Source organism: Equus asinus, chromosome 2 (assembly GCF_041296235.1).
Source record: "Equus asinus isolate D_3611 breed Donkey chromosome 2, EquAss-T2T_v2, whole genome shotgun sequence".
In the NCBI taxonomy this organism is placed as follows: Eukaryota; Metazoa; Chordata; class Mammalia; order Perissodactyla; family Equidae; genus Equus; species Equus asinus.
The window spans coordinates 151,780,903-151,804,522 of NC_091791.1; the positions used below are offsets into that span (position 1 = coordinate 151,780,903).

Here is a 23,620-nt window from a genome sequence, read left to right on the forward strand (position 1 = left end):
TTGGCAGAAAAAGGAAAAGTAAAATCTTTAAAAAAAAAGAAAACCTCAACGAATTAAAAGAGAATGTACAAAAAGAGTTCAACAAGTTCAGGAGCTACTTCACAAAAGATACTGAAATTATAAAGAAGAATCAATCAGAAATATTGGAGAGGAAAGACACAATGGAAGAAAAAAAACAAAATATGGATTCCCTGAACGCTCAAGTGAACATCATGAAGGATCAAATCAGCACAATCGAGCACTGAAATGCTTTAGATAGAGGAGGTGAAAGAACTAAGACTAAAAAGAAATAAAGAAAGTCTCCAAGAAATATCCAACTCAATTAGGAAATGCAACATAAGAATTATAGGTATTCCAGAGGGAGAAGAGAAGGAGAATGAAGCAGAAAGCTTGTTCAAAGAAATAACAGTCAAGAACTTCCGAAGCCTAGGGAAGATGATGGAAATCCATGGGGAAGAGGCAACCACATCTCGTAAATATGTCAATGTAAGAAGACCTACTGCAAGGCATATAATAGTGAAACTGGCAAAAGGGAATGATAGGGAAAAAACTACGGGCAGCAAGGCAGAAGAAAATAACCTACAAAGGAAACCCTATCAGGCTTTCAGCAGATTTCTCTGCAGAAACCTTACAGGCTAGGAGAGACTGGAATGAAACATTCAAATCTTTGAAGGGCAAAGCTTGAAATCTTTGGAGGACAAAATCTCTGAAGGACAAAAGACAAGAAGACTCTATCCAGCAAAAACATCCTTCAGATATGATGGAGAAATAAAAACTTTCCCAGATAAACAAAAGTTAAGGGAGTCCATAGCCATGAGACCCCCTCTACTAGAAATCCTCAAGAAGCCCCTCATAGCTTAAAAAACAGCAAAAGGGAGAAAGGGTTACAAAGCACGGAGTGAGGAGATAAACAGGAAGACAAAATCAGAAAATTGTAGCTATACATCAGAATAGGTTAGGAAATACTCAAGTATAGCATTAAAGATAAAGGGAAAGAAAACACCAAAAACAAAGATAATCTCGTCATTTTAACCACAAACTCACAACACAACATGGAATAAGATGTGAGAAAAAAAATTTAGGAGAAGAGGAAAGGGACTGACTCAGTTTAGTCTAAGGAAATAAGAGGCTGTCAGAAAATGGACTATCTTATCTATGAGATTTTTAATACAAATCTCATGGTAACCACTAAACAAAAAAGCAGACAGAGATACAATAATAAATAAAGAGAAAAAGAAAGACAACATAAGAAACTACATAACTCAATTGTAAGGCCAAAATACACAGGACAAGAAACAAAGGAAATGCAGGAGAACCAGAAAACGAGTGATAAAATGGCAGCATTAAGTCCTCATATATCGATAACCACCCTAAACGCAAACGGTTTGAATTCTCCAATGAAAAGACAGTGGTGAGATGGATTAAAGAAAAAGACCCAACAAAATGCTGCCTCCAGGAAACACATCTCAGCTCCAACGACAAACACAGGCTCAGTGTAAAGGGATGGAAGATGACACTCCAAGCTAATGGCAAACAAAAGGAAGCAGAGGTCGCAATACTTATGTTAAAATAGACTTCAAGATAAGACAGTCAATGAGAGACAAAGAGGGGCAGTACATAGTGATCAAAGGGACACTCCAACAATAAGATATAACACTTATAAATATCTATGCACCCAACACAGGAGCACCAAAATACATAAAGCAACTATTAACAAACCTAAAAGAGGACAGTAATAATGACACAATAATAGTAGGGGACCTCAACACTGCACTCACATCAATGAAAAGATCATCCAGACAGAAAATCAACAAGGAAACACTGGAATTAAATGAAAAGCTGGACCAGTTGGACTTAATAGACATATATAGAACACTCCATCCAAACAGCAGTATACACATTTTTCTCAAGTGCACATGGAACATTCTCAAAGACAGACCAAACGTTGGGAAACAAGGCAAGCCTCAATAGATTTAAGAAGATTCAAATAATAAGCATTTTTCAGCTCACAATGCTATCAAGCTAGAAATTAATTATGAGAAAAAAAGCTGAGAAAGGGACAAAGATGTGGTGACCAAACAACATGCTATTGAACAACCAATGGACCACTAAAGAAATTAAATGAGAAATCAAAAAATATCTGGAGACTAACGAAAATGAAAACATACCATACCAACTCATATGGGATGTGGCAAAAGCGGTTCTAAGGGAAATTCATCGCAAGAAAGGCTCACCTTAACAAAAAAGAAAAACCCCAAATAGGCAATCTCGAACTACACCTAACTGAACTAGAAAAAGAACAAACAAAGCTCAAAGTCAGCAGAAGGAAAGAAATAATAAAAATCAGAGCAGAAATAAATGCAATTGAAACAAAAAAGGCAGAAGAAAGGATCAATGAAAGAAAGAGCTGGTTCTTTGAGAAGAAAAACAAAATTGACGAACCCCTAGCCAGACTTACAAAGAAAAAAGGAGAGAAAGCCCTGATAAAATAGAAATCAAAGAGGAAAAATTTCAACATATACTGTAGAAATGCAAAGGATTATAAGAAAGTACTACAAAAATGGACAATCTAGAGGAAATGGATAAATTCTTATACTCCTTAAACCTCCCAAAGTTGAATCAAGAAGAAATAGATAATCTGAATAGAGCAATCACAAGAGATTGAAACAGTAAGCAAAAGCATCCCAAAAAATAAACTCCCAGGACCAGACAGCTTCCTGGGAGAATTCTACCAAATTTTCAGAGAGGATCTAATACCCATCCTTCTCAAGCTATTCCAAAAACTCAGGGAAGATGGAATGCTTCCTAACACATTCTACAGGGCCAACATCACTCTGATACCAAAGACAACACAAAAAAGCAAAACTACAGTACAAAATCGCTGATGAACAAACACGCAAAAGTCCTCAACAAAATACTGGCAACCCGAATCCAGCAATACATCAGAAAGATCATACATCTTGATCAAGTGAGATTTATACCAGGGACAGAGGGACAAAGGGATGGTCCAACATCTGCAAATCAATGTGATACACCACATTAACAAAATGAGGAACAAAAACCACATGATCATCTCAATAGATGCAGAGGAAGCATTTGACAAGATCCAACAGCCTTTTATGATAAAAACTCAAATAAATGGGGATAGAAGGAAATTACCTCAACATAATAAAGGCCATATATGACAAACCCATAGCCAACATCATACTCAATGGGGAAAAACTGAATGCCATCCCTCTGAGAACAGGAACAAGACAAGGATGCTCACTAGCACCACTCTTATTCAACATAGTATTGGAGGTTTTGGCCAGAGCAATTAGGCAAGAGAAAGGAATAAAAGGACTCCAAATAGGGGGTGAAGAAGTGAAACTCTCGCTGTTTGCAGACAACATGATCTTATATATGGAAAACCCTAAAGAATCCATCAGAAAACTTAGAAATAATTAACAACTACAGTAGAGATGCAGGGTACAAAATCAACTTACAAAGATCAGTTGCATTTCTATACTCTAGTAACGAACTTACAAAAAGAGAACTCAAGAACAATTCCATTTACAAATGCAACAGAAAGAATAAAATATGTAGGAATAAATTTAACCAAGGAGGTGAAGGACTTATACAATGAAAACTATAAGATATTATTGAAAGAAATATATGATGAAATAAAGGAGACGGAAACAGATTCCATGCACATAAACTGGTAGAATAAATATAATTAAAATGTCCATACTACCCAAAGCAATCTACAGATTCAATGCAACCCCAACCAGAATACTAATGACATTCTTCATGGAAATAGAGCAAAGAATCCTAAAATATGAATGGGGCAACCAAAGACACAATTGCTAAAGCAATCCTGAGAAAAAAGAACAAACCTGGAGGCATCACAATCCCAAACTTCAAAATGTACTACCAAGCCATAGTAATCAAAACAGCATAGTACTGGTACAAAAAGAGGCACACAGATGAATGGAACAGAACTGAAAGCCCAGAAATAAAACCGCACATCTACAAACAGCTAATCTTTGACAAAGGTGCCAAGAACATACAATGGAGAAAAGACAGTCTCTTCGATAAACAGTGTTGGGAAAACTGGACAGCCACATGCAAAAGAACGAAAGTAGACCATTATCTCACACCATACACAAAAGTAAACTCAAAATGGATCAAAGACTTGAAGATAAGTCCTGAAACCATAAAACTCTTGCAAGATAATATAGGTAGTGCACTCCTTAACAGTGAAGTTAAAAGGATCTTTTCAAATACCATGCCTTCTCAGACAAGGGAAACAAAAGAAAAAGTAAACAAGTGGGACTTCATCAAACTAAAGAGCTTCTGCAAGGCAAAAGAAACTAGGATCAAAACAAAAAGACAACCCACCAATTCGGAGAAAATATTTGCAAATTATATATCTGATAAGAGGTTATCTCTATAATATATAAGGAGCTCACACAACTGAACAACAAAAAAACAAACAGCCTGATCAAAAAATGGGCAGAGGATATGAACAGACATTTTTCCAAAGAAGATATACAGACAGCCAAGAAACACATGAAAAGACATTCAACATCACTAATCATAGGGAAATGCAAATCAAAACTACACTAAGATACCACCTAACACCCCTTAAAATGGTTATAATCACTAAGACTAAAAATAACAAATGTTAGAGAAGGTACGGAGAAAAGGGAACCCTCATATACTGCTGGTGGCAATGCAAACTGGTGCAGCCACTATGGAAAACAGTATGGAGATTCCATAAAAAACTAAAAACAGAAATACCATATGACCCAGCTATCCCACTACTGAGTATCTACCCAAACAATTCGAAATCAAGAATCCAAAGTAACATATGCACCCCTATGTTCACTGCAGAACTATTCACAGTAGCCAAGACATGGGAACAATCCAAGTGCCCAATGACCGATGATTGGATAAAGAAGATGTGGTGTATATATATACAATGGAATACTACTCAGCCATAAAAGAAGACAACATCATCCCATTTGTATCAACATGGATGGACCTGGAGGGTACTATGCTAAGCAAAGGAGAGCATTTATGTGGTGACAGATAAGAAATAAGGTACAACTGAAATTTCACAATGATGTAAATTATTACAAATTCAATAACAAAAACAGTATACCCCCCTCCCCCCAAAACCAAATCACAACTATAAATACTATTTCCAAGCAAGCTTAAAGATGCAAATACAAGAACAAATTCAACCAGAATTTGGGGGTGGGGGGGGGGAATCAAGTGACAGAACGCAGAAAAAATTAAAAAGAAAAAAATCTTTTCAGCAATGAAAACTAAAAAAGAAGAAATAAAGAAGTAAATGGACACAAAAGAAGCAGTATTTCTAAAATTAGAAAAAATGAAGATTCAAGAGAAAGTGGTATTGAACATAGTCAAAGATCAGACATTCAAAAGTATAACAAGAAAACTTTCCAGAATAGAAAAAGCTTGAAACGTGTATTGAAAGACACAGACCTGAGAACAACCACCCAGAATAACAAATACCAAGACATATTGTAAGTAATTCATACTTAGAATTACTGAACTGTATGACAACAGGGAAAAAATCCTTTGGGCATCTAGGCCAGATGTAGGCAAACTTTTTCTTACAGAACCAGACAGTAAATATTTTAGGCTTACAGACACTAGTGTGAAAGTTATATGAAATTCAAATATCAGTGTCCACAGCTATGCTCATTGTTTTCCATACTGTTCATGGCACTGCATAGCAAAAGCAGTCAAAAACAATATGTAACATGTAAAGGAATGGACATGGTTTTGTACACTAAAACTATGTTTAGAAAGACAGGTAGTCAGCCTGTGGTCAGTAATTTTCAAACCCCCTGATCTAGACCTGCACTGAGTGACTTTATAACGGAAAGGAAATTAAACTATTCTAAATAGCATGGCTTCATAAGCAGTGCATAGGTCCGCACCCAGGATCCAAACCTGTGAACCCCAGGCCACAGAAGCAGAGCACACGAACTTAACCACTTGGCCACAGGGCTGGCCCCTAGACTATATTTAATACTTTAAAAATAACCTAGGGCCAGTTCCAGTGGCCTAGTGGTTAAATTTGGTGCACTCCGCTTCAGCAGCCCGAGTTTGGTTCCCGGGCACAGACCTATACCACTCCTCAATGGCCATGCTGTGGTGGTGGCTCACATACAAAAAGAGGAAGACTGTCAACAGATGTTAGCTTCAGGGCCGATCTTACTCAGCAAACAAACAAACAAAACACAGTGAAATCTGTATTTCCGAGGATCTTAATAAATATTTGTTAATCTCTTGGAATTTCCTACAAATTACTAAAATCCTAAAAAAAGGTTTAAATGTCCATGCTTACCTCAACACTGAAACATAATCCAACCAAGTATAGCACCAAAGCACTGTGTAAAAAACATTGCGATGATTTTCTAATAAGTTCCCTGTCTACTTCAGAAAAACCAACCCTCGACCTATTCTTCTCAAAAATAAAAGAACCTCTTTTAACTACATTTATCTGAATACAGGAAAGGCTACAGCGATACATAACCAATAGCTGTCCTTCATTAACCCCTACATGCAAGACATTGTCCTAAGCACTTTCTAATATATTATTTCACTTAATATTTTCAACAACATAGTGTCCATTATTTCCATTTTATGACTGAGGAAAATGAAGGAGAGAAAAATGAGAGAAATGTTTTAAGTAACAATTTCTGGATAATTTCAAGAAAATAACCAGTAATGTAAAAATAGCATATTTATTACCAACAAAAATTTTAAAACTAAAAAGTTACCAAAATTCCAATTTCCCATCACCCTTTAAAGTCTTTTTTTCACTTCTGCTCTTTTTCTAAATAGTCACTCACAATGGTTTATTTTCCTGCAGAATCCCCGGCTACGCAAAGCCTTAAAACAGGGTCAACCTGCAAACAGCTATGTTTACAAATTGGCAGTTAGGAACTCAAAATCAAACTTCTCATAGAAACATTGTTACAAATGGGGGTTAGAGTTCCAGGGCAGCTCCCATGGGATAGTTTTACCCATAAAATAACTGAACAGAAAATACAGAATCTAAACCATTATACAAACAATATAAAAAACTATATTCCATATCTCAACATAAGGCCTATCTGTACCCATGTTAAAATTATAGAGCTCTAGTGCTGGGAAAACTGGATATCCAAGTGCAAAAAGATGAAGTTGGACAGTAACTTACACCAAATACAAAAATTAACTCAAAATGGATCCAAGGCCTTAAGTTAAGAGCTACAACTATAAAACTCTAATTAGAAAACATAAGGGAAAAGTTCATGACATTAGATTTGGGAATGATTTCTTGGATATGACACCAAAAGCACAGGCAACAAAAGAAAAAAAAAGATAAACTGGACTACATCAAAATTAAAAACTTTTGTACATCTAAGGACACTATCAACAGAGTGAAAAGGCAGCCCATGGAATGGGAGAAATATGTACACATCATATATCGCATGAAGGGTTAATATCCAGAATATATTTTAAAAACCCCTAGAACTCAACAAAAAACCCCCAAATAACCCAATTCAAAAATGGGCAAAAGAACAGGCATTTCTCCAAAGAAGATACACAAATGGTAAGTACATGAAAAATGCTCAACATCACTAATCATTAGGGAAATGCAAATCAAAACCACAATGAGATACCACTTCACACCCACCAGAAGAGCTATTATCAAAAAACAGAAAATAAGAAGTATCAGCGAGGATGTGGAGAAATCGGAATCCTTGTGTACTGCTGAGAGGAATGCAAAAAGGTATAGCCATTGTGAAAAATACTATAGTAGTTCCTCAAAAATATTTAAACACAGAATTACCATATGATCTAGCAATTCTACTTCTAGGTATATGCTCCAAAGAACTGGAAAGAAGGTGGGGCCAGCCCCGGGGCCGAGTGGTTGGGTTCGCACGCTCCACTTTGGCACCCTTGGTTTCACCGGTTCGGATCCTGGGCCCAGACATGGCACCACTCATCAAGCCATGTTGAGGCAGCGTCCCACATAGCACAACCAGAAGGATCTACAACCAGAATACACAACTATGTACTGGGAGGGCTTTGGGGAGAAGAAGGAAAAAAAAAAAGAGAAGATTGGCAACAGATTCTAGCTCAGGTGCCAATCTTTAAGAAAAATAAAATAACATAATTGAAAGATGGGACTCAAATAGATACGGGTACCCCCATACTCACAGCAGCATTATTCACAAGAGCCAAAAGTTAAAGGCAAAAGTGTCTATCGATGGATGAATGGATAAACAAAATGTGGTATATACATACAATGGCATACTATTCAGCCTTAAAAAGGAAGGAAATTCGGCAATATGCTACAACATGGATGAACTTTGAGGAACTTATGCTAAGCAAAATAAGTCAGTTACAAAAGGAGAAATATTTAAGATGATTTCATTTACACGAGGTACCTAGAGAAGTCAAATTCATAAAGACAGAAAAAATGGTGGTTGCCAGGGCCTAGGGAAAGGAGGGGAAAGAGGGCTATTGTTTAACAGACACGGAGTTTCAGTTTGGGAAGACAAAAAAGTTCTGGAGGTGGATAGTGATAATGGCTGCACAAGATAAATGTATTTAATATCACTGAACTGCACATTTTAAAATGGTTGAAAATAGTAAATTTTATGTCATATATATTTTACCACAATTTTTTAACGAAGCTATATATCTTTATCTAATCCCTTTTTCCAAGCCACTAATGACAGAGTAAGGTAAAGGTTCCCAACAGGGAGAAAGACAAGGATTCTGGAATGGGAAAACAAAACCTCTTTTTTAATAAACTACAGTGAAAAGGAGAAGAACAGAATGGAGACAGAAGTAAGTACAGGAAAGAGGACCAAGTAAAATTTGCCCTCCTATTTTGCCTTTTAAATATTTACTTCTTAAAAGACATAAAACCAGCCGTAGACCAAAAAAAAAAAAAAAAAAAGGTGGATCAGGTATAAAAATTACAGAAGTATTTCATCTAAATTCTAGATTTCAAAGTTCAGTATATACTTTATCTTTCTGAGCTTATCATAACAGGAAATAGAATGGAAGGATAAGCAGGGTGGGGAGAAAGAGGGCTTCCAGGAAAAGATGATAAAAATTGTAGAGGAGGTACTGACGAAAGATAGTTTTGGGGGAACTACAGTGTTTAGAGAAGAGGAAAAAGCAATCTAGGGCCAGTTGGGGAATTATTCTCTTTCTTTACCATCAATCTAACCAGTTTGAACCCTTTCCTTTGGTCTAAACCAAGAAGGTAAGGGAGTTTATCCCAAGCAAACTGAGGCCAAAGAAGTCATGGAATTACAAACTATAGCTCCAAAAAAGAGAGGAGAGCTCTTCTAACTAATTGGAAATTTGCCTAAAGATCCATTTTTATACATTAATTAGGTTCTGCCTACACAATAGAAAGCTGGAAAAAAATGCCCCTACCAGCCTAAGAACAATAAAACAACTGGATAAACTAAAAAGTTAAACTTTTCTGGAACCCATCAGAGAGCTGAGGACTGAGGGCAACCAAATAAAGATCCAAGAAAAGACAAGCCCTTTCTAGGAGAGACAGGATGGAAGTGCGGGCTCACCTGTAGCACAGCAAGAAAAGACAGATGGTGGTACCATAAAAGAAGGTAAAAAAGAATTGAATGAAAGTTGTTAATAAACTTCTAAAGGCAAAGTGTGGGCTAGCATAAGCATGTAGTACTCTTGGGAGCCTTAGACACAAAGGGATTTCAAATTTATTTGCAGGATCTTTGCCAAAGACCTCCACCAGGTGCTCACAATATGAGAACAGGAGACTGGAAAGAGTCGTCTTCTTTGGTGCAAGGCTGAAGAGGAGAACATCCTCTACTACGGGAAAAATCAAAGCTCAAATCAGATCATTCTCCCCTAAGGAACAAAGAATTTAAGGCTGAGGGAGGGGCAGCAAGTCCAGTCAGCCCAGGGGCACAAGCGAAAACATAACTAAGGATGAGAGTAGAGTGAAAGAAAAATCCCTCACCACTAGGGGAGAGGCAGGAAAAAGTCTTGGGCCCAAGATCTTATACCAACGCCATTAGACATCTCCTACCATGGAGGAAGGCTCAGGAAACTCTCTTCCAAACAAGATCTGAAAAGATACAAGACCTACTCTGGCATAGAGGAGCAGGATCACTGAGAGAGCCCCATCCCTAATGACAGACACACAGGGCCTATCCAAGGTTGAAACTGAACCAAGACAACAAAAACATTCTGTGACTCCACCACCAGGTCAAAAAGCACCAATTAACACAACAGCGATCTACCACTGGGAGAAGGTCAGAAGCACTAGATTCCACATAGAGGCACAAGTGCATAGGAAAAGCCATAACCTGAGAATCGATCAGGAAAACTGAGAAACACTTTCTCACACCTCAACTTGTAGCCTAAGCACAAAGTAACGAGAGAAATTTGAAGTCAAGGGTCCACCCTCTGCAACAACAAAACTGAAATTCAGCTTAACCCAACTCCCCACAATAAAAGTCCGGGTATGCAATTTTCCTGGTATGAATACTATTTACTCAGTCTTTATCGTTCTGTTCATGATATGCAGCATTAAATAAAATTGCAATATACACAAAAAAGGAAGAATATACAACCCACTGTCAAGAGACAAAGCATTCAAGAGAACCAAAAATCAGTAAGGTTAAAAACAGAAAATTCAATGAAACCAAAGACTGATTTTTTTAAAAAGATCAGTAAACTGATAAATCTCTAGTAAGACTGAAAAAAAAGGGAGAAGACACAAATTACCAATATCGGGAATGGAAAAGTGAACATCAGTAGACATTCTACAGACAGTAAAAGAAAAATAATGGAACATTACAAACAACTTTATGCCCATACATTCAATAATTTAGATGAAATGGTCAAATTCCTCAAAAAATATGAACCACCAAAGTGCACACAAGAATAAATAAACTGACCAGTCCTATATCTATTTTTAAAACTGAAATTGTAGGAAAAGCCTCCAACATAGCAAACTCCAGGCCCAGATGACTTCACTGGAGAATCCTACCAAACATCTAAAAAAACCCAAAACAAACAAACAAAAAATCTACACAAAGTCTTCTAGATAATAGAAGAGAAGGGAACCTGTCCCAACTCATTTTATGAGGTCACCATCATCCTGATACTAAAACCAAACAAAGACAATACAAATTAATTGGGCTAAGTACCAGTCAGAAACTGCCTACACAACATCTGCAATAACCTAATTTTATTACCTAATCTTAAAAAATAAAGAAAACAGTTTTAAACATACATACACAGCCTCATCTTGGTAACCCTACTATTTATGTTAGCATTTAACACATCCTCTAGGTTCTTTAGAGCTCTATTACTAGATAAGTTCTTTTGTATTATCAGTAATAAGAGAATAAAAAAAGTGAAGATTGGGAAATGAGTACACTAGGGAAATAAATCTAATGAATGAAAATGATATAATTTAAGTAGATTATATCAGAAAACAAACACAGCAAGGGGGGAGCAATAACATTTTTAAGCCTAAGAACTAATGACACTGGGGGGAAAGTATACAATATAAAACATTTCCACTTTTTCAACATATGAACCGGATCTCACCTCCGGAATAGACATAGGTGATTGCTCGGCAATCTAAAACTGGGCAATGAAGTTTGCTTTCTATTTACCTGCAGCCCAGCTAAAAGAATTGGGGTAGGGGGGAGCAAGCCTCTTCCAAATGCTCATTATAAACTGCAGTATTAATTCTGCTAGTTGCTCTATCACCTCTAAATTTCAGATTCACATCCAAAGCCTTCTCAACACTTTCACCGGGCACTTCAATTTCAACTTACCCAAAAGTGAATTCACTTTTCCCATCCCAATCCATACCCAAACCTGCTCTTCCTACTGTATTTTTCCTACCATATTCTTGATCACAAGTAATGCTACCATCATGTACCTAATCAACCAAGCCAGAAACCATCCTAAACATCCTGGTCACTCTTCCTCTCCCTTGCCCCCCCTACAGTCAATCACCAAATCCTGACGATTTTAACTCAAATATTTCTCAAGTCTTGTCCCCTTTAAATCTATCCTCCACACCCCGCAAACGTGCCTGTTCCTTCCATCAACTCCCTTCAAAATAAAGACTAACTCTGGCATTATATGCAAAACCTACAAGATCTACTTCTACTTCTCCAAGTCTTCTTTCATTGCTATTTGCTGCCTCACTCTTTGCACTCCAGTAACAAGTTTCCTGCCCACACTGCTCTGCCTTTCTGTTTACCTCAAACATTCTTTCCTTTCAACTAATTCTTATCGTCATCATTTAAAGCTCAGCCCAAGCATCATGCACCCCAATAAGTAACTACCGCCACTCCCCCAAGCCTGTGTAAACCTGTGATTTTCTCCACCTTAGCTCTTAATAAATCATATTGAAATAATCTTATATCTTAAACTGCACTAAACTGTTAAGAGTCTTGAAGGCAGAGATCTTATCTGTAACTCCAGTAACCTGGCACATGAGATAATTCAATCTTTGCTGAACTGAACCATAATTTTTCTCATTTTCCTCAAAGAGACTAGAGAATGGGGAAAAGACTATTCACTGAAACACAATCCTTACTGCAGTAATCACTTCTTGCTCACAAAAAGGGGCCTATAAATAAAACTAAAAATGTTCCTTCCTCATAAGGTTTCCTTCCTCTTCACAAAATCCCTGATACCAAGTAATATTTGAAGCAAACAATTATGGTTGCAAATTGTCTTGTGTTAATAACAAGACTATAATAATGATACAAGTATAAACATAGTTGATAATTTGCTATTGAGGTCTTGAGCACACAAATTTCTATCAATACAACAAAACAGCACACTGTATATGAAGGATTCTTAACAAATTATCTAGGACTAACCTAATGTTCATTCTTTCAAGCAAAGGTTTGCCAAATGAAGGAGAGAAGAGGGAAACAAAAGTGGGTAAAAAGTACTAAAAAAAATTGTATACAGATCACAAATCAAATTTTATAGACAACAAAGTCTAAGTTTTCCCTAAAATTTAGGTATATATAAATTATAAGTTGGCTATGTAAAGAATATATGCATGTAAGGTTCCAGAGTAGGATTCTGAGGGAGTTCCTAGAGGAACAACCCTGGGCTAGGTGGTACCAGTCCTGAATCCATCGTTACTTAGCCATGATAGTGCTAAGACACTGATTAAGTCATGCAATCATTCTAGCACTTCATTCCCTCAACAGCAAAAAAAAGTTATTGGACATCAGATCTGTGTGTTTCACTACATGTAAATTTTACCTAAAAAAAGAGCTGCCAAAATTTGAGATGAGTCATTAATTAATCTGAGCTGTTTTCATCCTTCTATCACATACAACTCATCCAACAGCATCCTAATTAAGACAAACATTTACTACATGCTAAAAAGTCTTCAGAATGGTTCATCATTAATAAAACAAAGACGTTACTGGACTAGATGACTCCTTCGGTCTCCTCTAGCTCTAAATTTCTACAGGTTTGTTAATTTATACTCTATTACAAACGGTATCACTACTAAATTTGTATTAACATTTATATTCATCAAAGAAAAAGCAGAAAATCACTGCCTTAGTTGATACCAAATGACATATTCAAAAGTGTCACCATCTGTTTTCACTGTCTATATTTCCAGCCTGACTAATCTGAAATTGACAGCTTCAAGTATTGCAACTGTCCACTTTTATTCTCCATCACTTCCCTAAGTTTTCATTAAATGACTTCAGAGAAGGAAGAGATTTCTCTGTCTCTCCCACTTATCACCTAATGAAAGTCAACTAGGGCAGAAGGAGTAAGCAGAGAAGTATTATATAAAGCATTGACTCTAAAACAGGGAGATTCTTTTCAGCAAACTCTTCGCAACCAAGTGTGTGATAAAGATAGGCGGTCTTTTTGGGTCATTATCTTTGACATATGATTATTCTCTTTTTTATTAGCTAATATTATAGGATTCTTCAGAAACTACTAAATATAATAAACTTATAACCAAAAATATTTGTCAAAATATAGGAAATATACAAAAAATAAAAGAGCTACTGAGTTAGGTTGATAAAATTACGGGTTTTTTCCCCCTCAAAGTTTTCTTCAATGAATAACAACCAAAAAAAGAAGACTGTTTTTTCTAAAACCATGATCAATTAATTTTCTCTAGAGAAACAAAATATGTGGGTTGTTAGATATTGATGACTAAAATGTTCCATGAAAATATGAAGGATTTTTTTAAAGATGGCATTATTCAGTTTGTTGATCACCAAAAATATTTAGGTACAGTCATTCAGGTATATGTTTTAAAATACTACCATTAGCACCCCAACTTAAAATCCTGTATGTTCTCAGAAGAAATACCATCAGGGCAAAATCAATATGTGTTATAAACAGAATGAGACTGTATGTCCTTCTCCTGAGGATACACCTGTATTTCTTTAACCTAAGCTTTAATAGAACAATAATTTGGATTGTTTAACTTTAATCATCTTGGAAAAAAAAAATCTATTACATGGTATGAAAGAAATTCATATCAATAAAACTTGAAACACAATGTGTTATTGTAGCAAAAATATTGGTTATGATTAATAAGAACTGAGTACCACAATACTTATGCGAAGCTTTTGTTCCCCTCAAAAAGTACATAGGAAACTTGTCACTCTAGTCTATCATTTTCCATATTACTGTCCTTTCTATGGAATATATATATTCCAACATACTATTTTTTAAATTTACTAGAGTCATCTGTATACATACAAATTACAATGTACATATTGGATACATCAACAAAGAAAATCTGATAAAAAGGGAACTTAATTTTGGCAGAATTTCCCTAAGAGTGTTTTTCATTTAAGTAGTTCTCACCAAAACTGGGCAAGAGGAAAGATATAACTACTTATTTATACTCTTTCAAGAAAAACTTCATTTAAAGAAAATTAACTTTATATTAAACTTACTCTCCAGTAAATCTGGCCAGTAGAAATCTGAAACCCGCAGAACACATTAATTTGATAGTAAGAAAACAATCAATGAGATGTTGACAAAGAAGAAAAATAGTTATTAACTAAAAATCTTTAAAATTATAAAGTAAAACCTCAAGATTTTTGCCCAAAATAAATTTGCATTAAGTATCTGAAATAATTTCCCACTATTCTTGTCACTATCTACCAAGGAAAAACTAATCATTATGATTGCGATAAACTGAAAACAAGGTTACAAAGAATTTTTATTTGAATTGCCAAAGATAAGGTATAATCATAATTCTCTAACAGAAGTGCCCTTTTGTTTGCTATTACTAAAAAAAATTTAAATAAAAAGGTATATTCCCAATGAAGGAAAAATGCTTGATTGCTTGAAATGTGATTGTGAATATTGTCCAAATACTCTTTATTGGCACATCAGAAAATTAAAGTATTGTATAATTATCTTATTTAACAAAATACACTAAAGCAGATATTTGTAAGGCCAGTGAGGGGTTAATCATTTTCAACTCAACTGGACAGTCATACATACTTGTGGAATATCAGGAAGAAAGCAATTATTACTAAAATCATAGTTTTTTCTCATCTAAAAAGATGCTTATGTGTTCTGGATATTTTTCTTTAACAAACAACATACTCTTCTTTTAATAAAATGTACTTTTAAATTCCTACTTAAAGATTACCTTAACTGGTCAACATGAAAAACTTAAAATGTCAGGTTATGCTGCTTACAGGGTCTTACTCCTCCCCTTCTTATTTATTTTTAGTAACATCTCTACTTTTTTAGTTTCCAATTTCTCAATATAGAAGTATTCAGTCCAAAGAAAAGAAAAACTTCTTCCCAAACTACATAAGCCATTATTACTAAATCCCAATTATTTCTTAAGAATTCAAGTGCCTTCTAATAGGACAGTTTCATGTTTCTTTCATCAAAGTGGCAAACATACTTCCTTGTCCTAAATTATTAAAGCTATTATGAAAACCTGATTGCTAGAACTTGAAGTCAAAGCACTGCTGATGATCCACGTTTAATCTAGACATACTTCCTTTTCTACAATCTCTCTAAATTAATATAGGAGAGCCTATAAATACCATAAAATATGGGTTCACTAATACAGTCAACTGACCTACTGTGACCCTACATTAAAGTTAAAAGACTTTTTATGCAAATACTTTATAACACTATTTTTTTAAATGGTATTTTAGTGTTTCTTTTCACTCTTTTCTAAAAATACCATACTAACTGGGGGACCTGCAGATGAGGTAAACAAACAAAATGGCTGGTCAAACCATTAAATCACATTTGTCCTTAAGGTCCCGTGATTCTTCTTGAGACCACACTTAGTCTCACCCCTCATTACTGACAGATTCACAAGATTCCCAAAGGACTCCAAGAGGCCCAAGCTTCTCACTATGACTCTACCCCAACCATATCTTTCTCCCCTAGACAATGTTCCTACATGTCAAACCTTTTCTCATCAGTCAGCACATAAAAGCTTTCCTCTATATTCCACTGCCTCTGAACCCTCACCTGCTGTTTGTGGTATCAGTGAGTTTATTTGATAAACTAACCTGCGCTAACATTGTCAATAAAATACAAGAGTTTAAAGTTTCTCTTCCAGAGAATTTGTGACTTTAAACAGAATATTTTAGAAAGAATTTCATAAAACACAGAAGAGAGACAAAGTTTGGCATCGGCAATTCTCAAATTATACCACACAGTCAACCACCTAGTCTATCTATTTGTAATGTAGATCCAAGTACAATTTAATACAGTTTAAATTAAAAATGAATGTAGTCATACAACCAGTAGAGAATATATGTCTGTCTTAGATGTATGCCTCACGGCAAATGTCAACTTAGTGGAAACTAAAATTGGTTTTATCTAAGTCCTGTATCTGTTAAATCTTCTCATCTTCAAGGTGGGGCAAAGGACCCCTCTATGGTCAATCCAGTTAAATTGGTCAGTGAACTTTTTAACCTCTCCGGAAGACTTATTTAGAGCACACCATACATGAGGTCTTCTCAGCACTTTTGATGCAGTAGTTCCCCCTCATCTGTGGGAAATCATCCCAAGACCCCCAGTGGATGCCTGAAACTGCAGGTAATACCAAATCTTATATATACTGTTTTTTCCTATACATACATACTTATAAAGCTTAATTTATAAATTAGGCACAGGAAGAGATTAACAACAATAGCTAATAATAAAATAGAACAACCATAACAATACACTGTAATAAAAGTTATGTGAATGTGGTCTCTCTCTAGGTATCTCATTGTACCGTACTCACCCTTCTTGTGATGATGTGAGATGATACAATGCCTCCCTGATGAGATGAAGTGAGGTGAATGAAGTAGGCATTGCAACCACAGTGTTATTCTCAGACAGAGGGTGACAGTGGTGACTAAAACCGTGTAAAGCCAAACAGTGGACAAGGGGGGAACTAATGTATTTATGACTTAAAAGTGTCTCTTCTACTTTACGCTTTCACAACAACTTGGTAAATTACAAACATAATTAGATATTGTTTATTTTGAATTCTGACAAACCACTTTCTTCTTTATCACATTAATCCAAACCATAGTCTCCTAGGACTGAGATAATTTAATACCATTTTATTCAATCTGCAACTAATTCTATAGTTATCAGCCTATAGTCTAGTATATCCCTTCTGAATAAAAAGTCCAAGTTTTTTTTAACCAGAACTGGATGGACTCTATTATATAACAATCTTGTGCCAGAAATCTCAAACATGGGATCAACTAAATGAATTTGGGAAAGATAAAACTTCCCCAATTCTTAATTTCTTAAGAGTGAAAAAAGAATAAAATTACTAGCTCAAATGAAATGCCTGAGAGACACCATGTAGAATGGAATATTATAAAACATACCAATCCTATTTGTTTTTTCTATGCAATCCTACTTGGAATTTCTATACAGCTACAAGTCCACAGAGGTTAAGAACTATACCATTTAGAGCTTTTACATCCTTTCAACCCCCACTGAGGAGAATTAAAAGAGCACAGGTACTGAATAAATTAGAATTAAAACAATTTGGGAGAATTCTTGAAGACAAAGTCTACATACAATGCTCACTCAGCTACCTGGAAACGAAAATTAAAAATATTAATGCTTCATAAATTACCCAAAGAGGTCATTAAAATACAGATAAAGCCTACACTAGACCAATAATTTATTTTACACCCTTTTAAGTCACATATTTGGTCTTATTTTTAAAACAAATTGACTCAGCAAGTATCTAACATGCCCTCACCTTCAATTCTCACCCCATATCCTTTTGGTCCTAGAAGATAAGTATGAAGTTCAACTCAATCCTAAAAGATTGCTTCACATAAGAGCTACACTTTGCCTTGACAGTCTTTATGACCTTGGGGGAAATCTACCAAATGACGACTATAATGATGTTTGTGTGCTCCTGTTTATTACTGAAATTTAATCCTAATATCATGCTAACAATAGTGATGCCTTCTAAACTGGACCTCTGGAGAGGTGAAAGCCTTTGAGTAACAAACATCAAATGATACGTACTACAAACCACATTAAGACTTAATTTAATTAGTTTAAAAAAAAAAAAAACACTACAAAGGCCCTAACTTCAACGAGATCCAAAAACAAATTCTGAAAAACACCAACAGCCTCCTTACTACTTCTCTTTATGGACAACTGGTCTGCAGTGTAAAAAAAAAAAAAAAAAAAAAAAAGGCATGAAACTAGCTTCAACTAGCTATTTCCTTGCTTTTATAAGGCTAACAGCTGGACAACTAATAACAATTTAAAACTTGGCCAAGAATCGGGAGAAGGTATATAAAGAAATCTACATTCTGAAAATTGCGAAGATAAATCTATCACTTCAAGTCACTAATTTGTATACCCATGTTGGGTAGCAATCTTCGTACTGCTTCATTAGCATCAGAAAGATAAATCCCTGCCTTGGAGGAACATTTACTAAGTACATTTCATTTCAGGATCTAAGGGCAGTTTACGAGCAGTATCTCTTTAGGCTTCCCTAAGGTACTATAAAGTGCTTAACATCATTCACACATCCAGCCACCACTAGGGTGATAAGTAAATAAACACGATTTACTTATGCAATTATTTACCACGGAATTCAAGTCAAGAAAGCAAAACTAAACATCCACAGAGGCATTTAATACCCAAAGAAAACGTAGAATACTACAGACGATAACATTCACCCTTAATTGACCACTACAGAAACCAGAGGCCTTCCACATGGGCTGTTCTTTACTACCACTCTTGATTTGAAAAAGTAACAATGTCAACTCAACATTTTAACAGTACAGAAGATAAACAGAACTTAGTGAAATCTCTTCTTCCAGATCCTCAAAAGGTGTTTATAAAAACCGAGATAGAGCAACGCCCCCCTAAAAGCACCCTACTACAGAGAATGAAATACCAAAAACATCAGGTGGACCAAGAAAAACACCATGTAGAATGGAATATTATAAAAGAAAAGCTGATCTAACTCAATCACCCGGAGGGACCACAGGGTTTGGGACTAAGAACGTGAGACCGAGGTGGGGGTGGGTAGCAAAGTGAAATCTAACCCCAGAAATCACAACACAGGCCGCAGCCTGAGAGCCGAAGCTGGCGGGAAGTGAGCTCCCTTTTCTGTTCCCAGGGGAAAGTCCAGAGAAAAGCAGCTCCACACAGCGGACGTACGAGGCGCCAATAGTGCATGCCTACCAAGGCGCCGGAGCCGCTGGAGAACCCGGTTGAGAAGGGGAGGAGATCCCGGCAGACGGCCCTGGAAGAGGAGGAGGACTAAGGCTGGGAGCAGCGGCAGCGTCTGGACGAGGGGGATTACCTAACTGTGACGACAGAGAAGTGTCCTCAGGCTCCGGCGATGGTCCCGACTGCGCAATGTGTGGTGTCTTTCCCGCTTAGCCAGCAGCAGCAACAGAGCCAGCTCCTTCAGCCAGTCGCCATTTCCCGCCTACCGACCTGCTGCACCGCACGGACAGGGACCCGGATGGAAAGCGGCCTCTCCGCGCAGGCGCTTTGGCTTCCTCCTCCCCCTCCCGCCACAATTCCGCGAGGTGGGAGGGAAGGAATGCGGACGGCCACAGCGGCAAAAAAAAAAAAAAACACAACTTTTACTTCCGTGAAGAGCGTTGGAGTTCCTGCTGCCGGAAGAAACTCGCGAGCCCGAATTCCCGACAAAAACTGAACGCAAGGCCTTAGCACCGGATGGAGAAACAAGCACAAAACCTATCAAGATACGCCAGCGCCTGGGGGATATTTGTACTTTAGGGGCCTCCGTAGCTGGCTGTGTAGTGGTCGCAGGGGGAGTAGGGAGTAAAGCGTTGGGAGTGGAGAGGCGGGGATCCGAAGGACGGTTTTTCCTCCCGCTGCTAACGGAACTGCTTAGGCAGAACTGGGAGGGGGAGCGCGCCCTCGCCCCGGAGGCGGGGCTTAGGAGCGCGTCGCGCGCCCTGGCGGCTAGGGTTTAGTAACCCGGGCGCGCCAAGTGGGTGGAGCCGAGTGGGACGGGGTGGGACTAACGGCTTGGCGCGCTGGAGAAGGTAGTGTGTGAAGATCGCTGCCCAAGGCCAGGATGAGATGAATCTTTCGTCTTTCCTGGGATCCCAGTGGCCCGTGAAGGTCCTCTTTCCAGCTCACTGCCTAGAGGGCATAGCAGTTGCTCGAGGATCTGTCATACAAACCCACGCCCTTCAGCTCCGAGCGCTGTCGGCGGTGGTTCTGCTGAGAAGTCAGATCAATCAGACAAATGTGTTCCTACCTGCAGGCGTGGGTGAAAGGATGGTCAACCTCACAGGGTGAAAGTGTATCAATCCGGAGCGTCCAATCCTAGTGGTATATCATAAAAACAAGTCTAGTGGTTGAAAGAGCATTACCTGTTTACTAAAACTCCGGGTCACTCTCATTATTCATTCATGAAATATTTATTGAAAAACCACAATATGTTAGGACCATACTAGATGCGAAAGATGCAAAAGTGAACAAGGCAGACACGGACCCTGCCTTCCTAGAATTCACAGTCTATTGAAGAAGACAGAGAACAATTTAAATACAATGTGATAAAATGACTACAAGAAGGAGCTCTTGACAGGCATTATAAGAGGACATGAGGGGTGCTAGGAGGGGATCTGGGAAGCCTTTCATGAGATGACATCTAAGACATAAAGGAAGAGTTGATGTTACAAAGGAAGAGTGTCTAAGTAAAGCAAACAACAGATGGGAAAGTCCTCAGAGTGCGTTGAGCAGGTGAGGAAGTAGTTCTGTGCACCAGAGGAGTTAGGAGGGAAGGTAGCGGGGAGAGAAAGAGGTAAGCAGAGAATCCTTGTGAATCTCGCTGTTCCTCTTTCAAAGTGTGGAGCTGGTGGGTTGTCTTCTGAAAGACTTATACACTACAGATTCTGTCAGGGCTCAGAGTTTATTTGCACCTAAATCTTCCTAGTACCAGAATGCTCTGAATGCGACATTTATTGAGAGCCGGTGGTATACAGCATGCAGAACTGGTAATAGTCCACAAAGTAAGAGATTCCGAAAAAACTAATTGGAAATCAACAAATAATTACTGATCCAGTGTGTATCATGAAAAACCATAGAATATAAGCTAAGTAATTACCCTAATTGATTACTAAAATAATTTTTAAATTAGATAAAAATTGGAAATATTTCTGAAAAAAAGTTCCTAGTATTTATTTCAAACCTTCACTCTCCTAAAATTTAAGTAAAATATGCGATTTACAAAATGCTTTTATATGCATTTTGATTTGTTTGTTTCCCAACAACCCTGTGAGATAGGTAAAATAGGTGATATTAGTCCCCCCACTCCAGTGGAAGACACTGAAATTTAAAAAAAAAAAGGGGGGGAGGAGAGGAAGGAGAAAAAAAGGAAAAACAGATGCCTTATACAAAGACAATCGCAATCACCTAGTAAGAAATACTCAAGCCCTCTTTCTGCTCATTACACCACATCCTACTATCTCCTATGGCAATGTTATTATTGTTAGATGTTAAGTTTAGAAAGGTTGCTGGTAGTAAGCCTAAATGCTTTTGTAACTTTTTTAAAACCATTTTTCACAAAGGATAACTGTGTTTTGTTTTCACCTTAGCATTTACATCCAGTAGTCTCTACCAGCCTCTTTTCTGCAATATTTAAGTGGATTGTTGTGAAGATCAAATGAGATTATTTATGGAAAACACTCTGTAAGATGTTTTCCTTGCTCCTTTAATGGTAGTTGTTAATGTCATTAAGCTTCAGTAACAACCCTGTCCAAGATTTTAGAATAAAATAAAGATTTAAAAATATGAACATAAAAAGCATGAGGTACATTTAGACGCAAAGCAGTAGCCACAGGAAAAAAATGTAATGCAAGAACTAGCGGTATGCGTGCTTTTTAAACTATTCAAAACTGTTGCTATATGAAAACATTAATGAAATAAGATGTTCACTAAGTAATGTAATAGAAGTATCTTGCATCTTCAACAAAGTCTTTCAGTGGATCCCTATTCCAGAGCATATGGAATATATTTACTTTTTCCTATATAAGGCATATGTACTTCACAACCCATTCTTACATTAACATTCTTTTTTTAATTTTATTTTTCCTTTTTTTCTCCCCAAAGCCCCCCAGTACACAGTTGTATATATTTTAGTTGTGGGTCTCTCTAGTTGTGGTACATGGGACACCGCCTCCGCATGGCCAGATGAGCAGTGCCATGCCCACGCCCAGAATTCGAACCAGTGAAACCCTGGGCCACCGAAGCAGAGCACACGAACGTAACCACTCAGCCACGGGGCTGGCCCCACATTAATATTCTCTCTCTATGAGTTATGTGTTTTTTATCACTCTTATTCCAACTAAGGAAGTAATATTCATATAAATATTGAAATAGAGCTGTCATTTTGCTCCAGGATTGCAATCATTTGATGGCAACGACCATCTGAAGCTTAACATGGTCAAAACTAAACTCTTAATTTTCTCTCAAACCTGCTTCTCTGTGTGTTATCCACCTTATGGAATGCAGTTTTTCTTTCTCATAACATCCAACCCACTGTAAGTGCAATAAACTAAACCCTTCAAAATATATATGAATCCACAGTTATCATCCTCTCAGCTACCTCCCAAGAACCATCGTCTCTTAACAGGAATACTACAACAACCTTTCAAGTCTTCCTGCTTCATTCTTGAACCTCCTTCAGTCTTTCCAACACAGAAGCCAGAGTGATCATTTTAAACCTCTTTATAAATTTTTCATCACCCTTAAAATAAAATCTAAAGTCTTTACTATGACATGCAAAGCCCTTCATTAGCTGACTCTTGGCTACCTCACTGACTACATTCCCTATTTCTTGCTCTTTGTCCTCCAGTCATCAAGGTCAACTGCTTTTTGAAAAAGTATTTCTGCATCAAGGGCTTTGTATCTGTTGTTTCCTCTGTCTCTAATTCTCTTCCCCTAGACCTGTGTTATTCAATAGCCACTAGCCACATGTGGCTACTGAGCACTTGATATGTTGCTAGTATGACTGAGGAACTTTTAACTTAAATTTTAAAATTAATATTCAAGTGACTGCTAACAAGTC

General features: G+C 37.1%; 1 protein-coding gene across 3 annotated transcripts in view; it reads right to left on the minus strand.

Moving 5' to 3' along the window:
• Positions 1–20,446, minus strand: part of CTDSPL2 (CTD small phosphatase like 2) — an 89,493-nt gene extending 69,047 nt beyond the window's left edge. The window contains exon 1 of one of the 3 annotated variants that reach the window (XM_014847080.3): positions 19,874–20,446. The gene's annotated coding sequence lies outside the window, so the exon portion shown is untranslated. Of the gene's footprint in view, positions 1–19,752 lie in introns of all 3 variants that reach the window. The other 2 variants (XM_070504495.1, XM_070504494.1) reach the window with 2 other exon arrangements.
• Between the last annotated feature and the right edge of the window lie 3,174 nt (positions 20,447–23,620).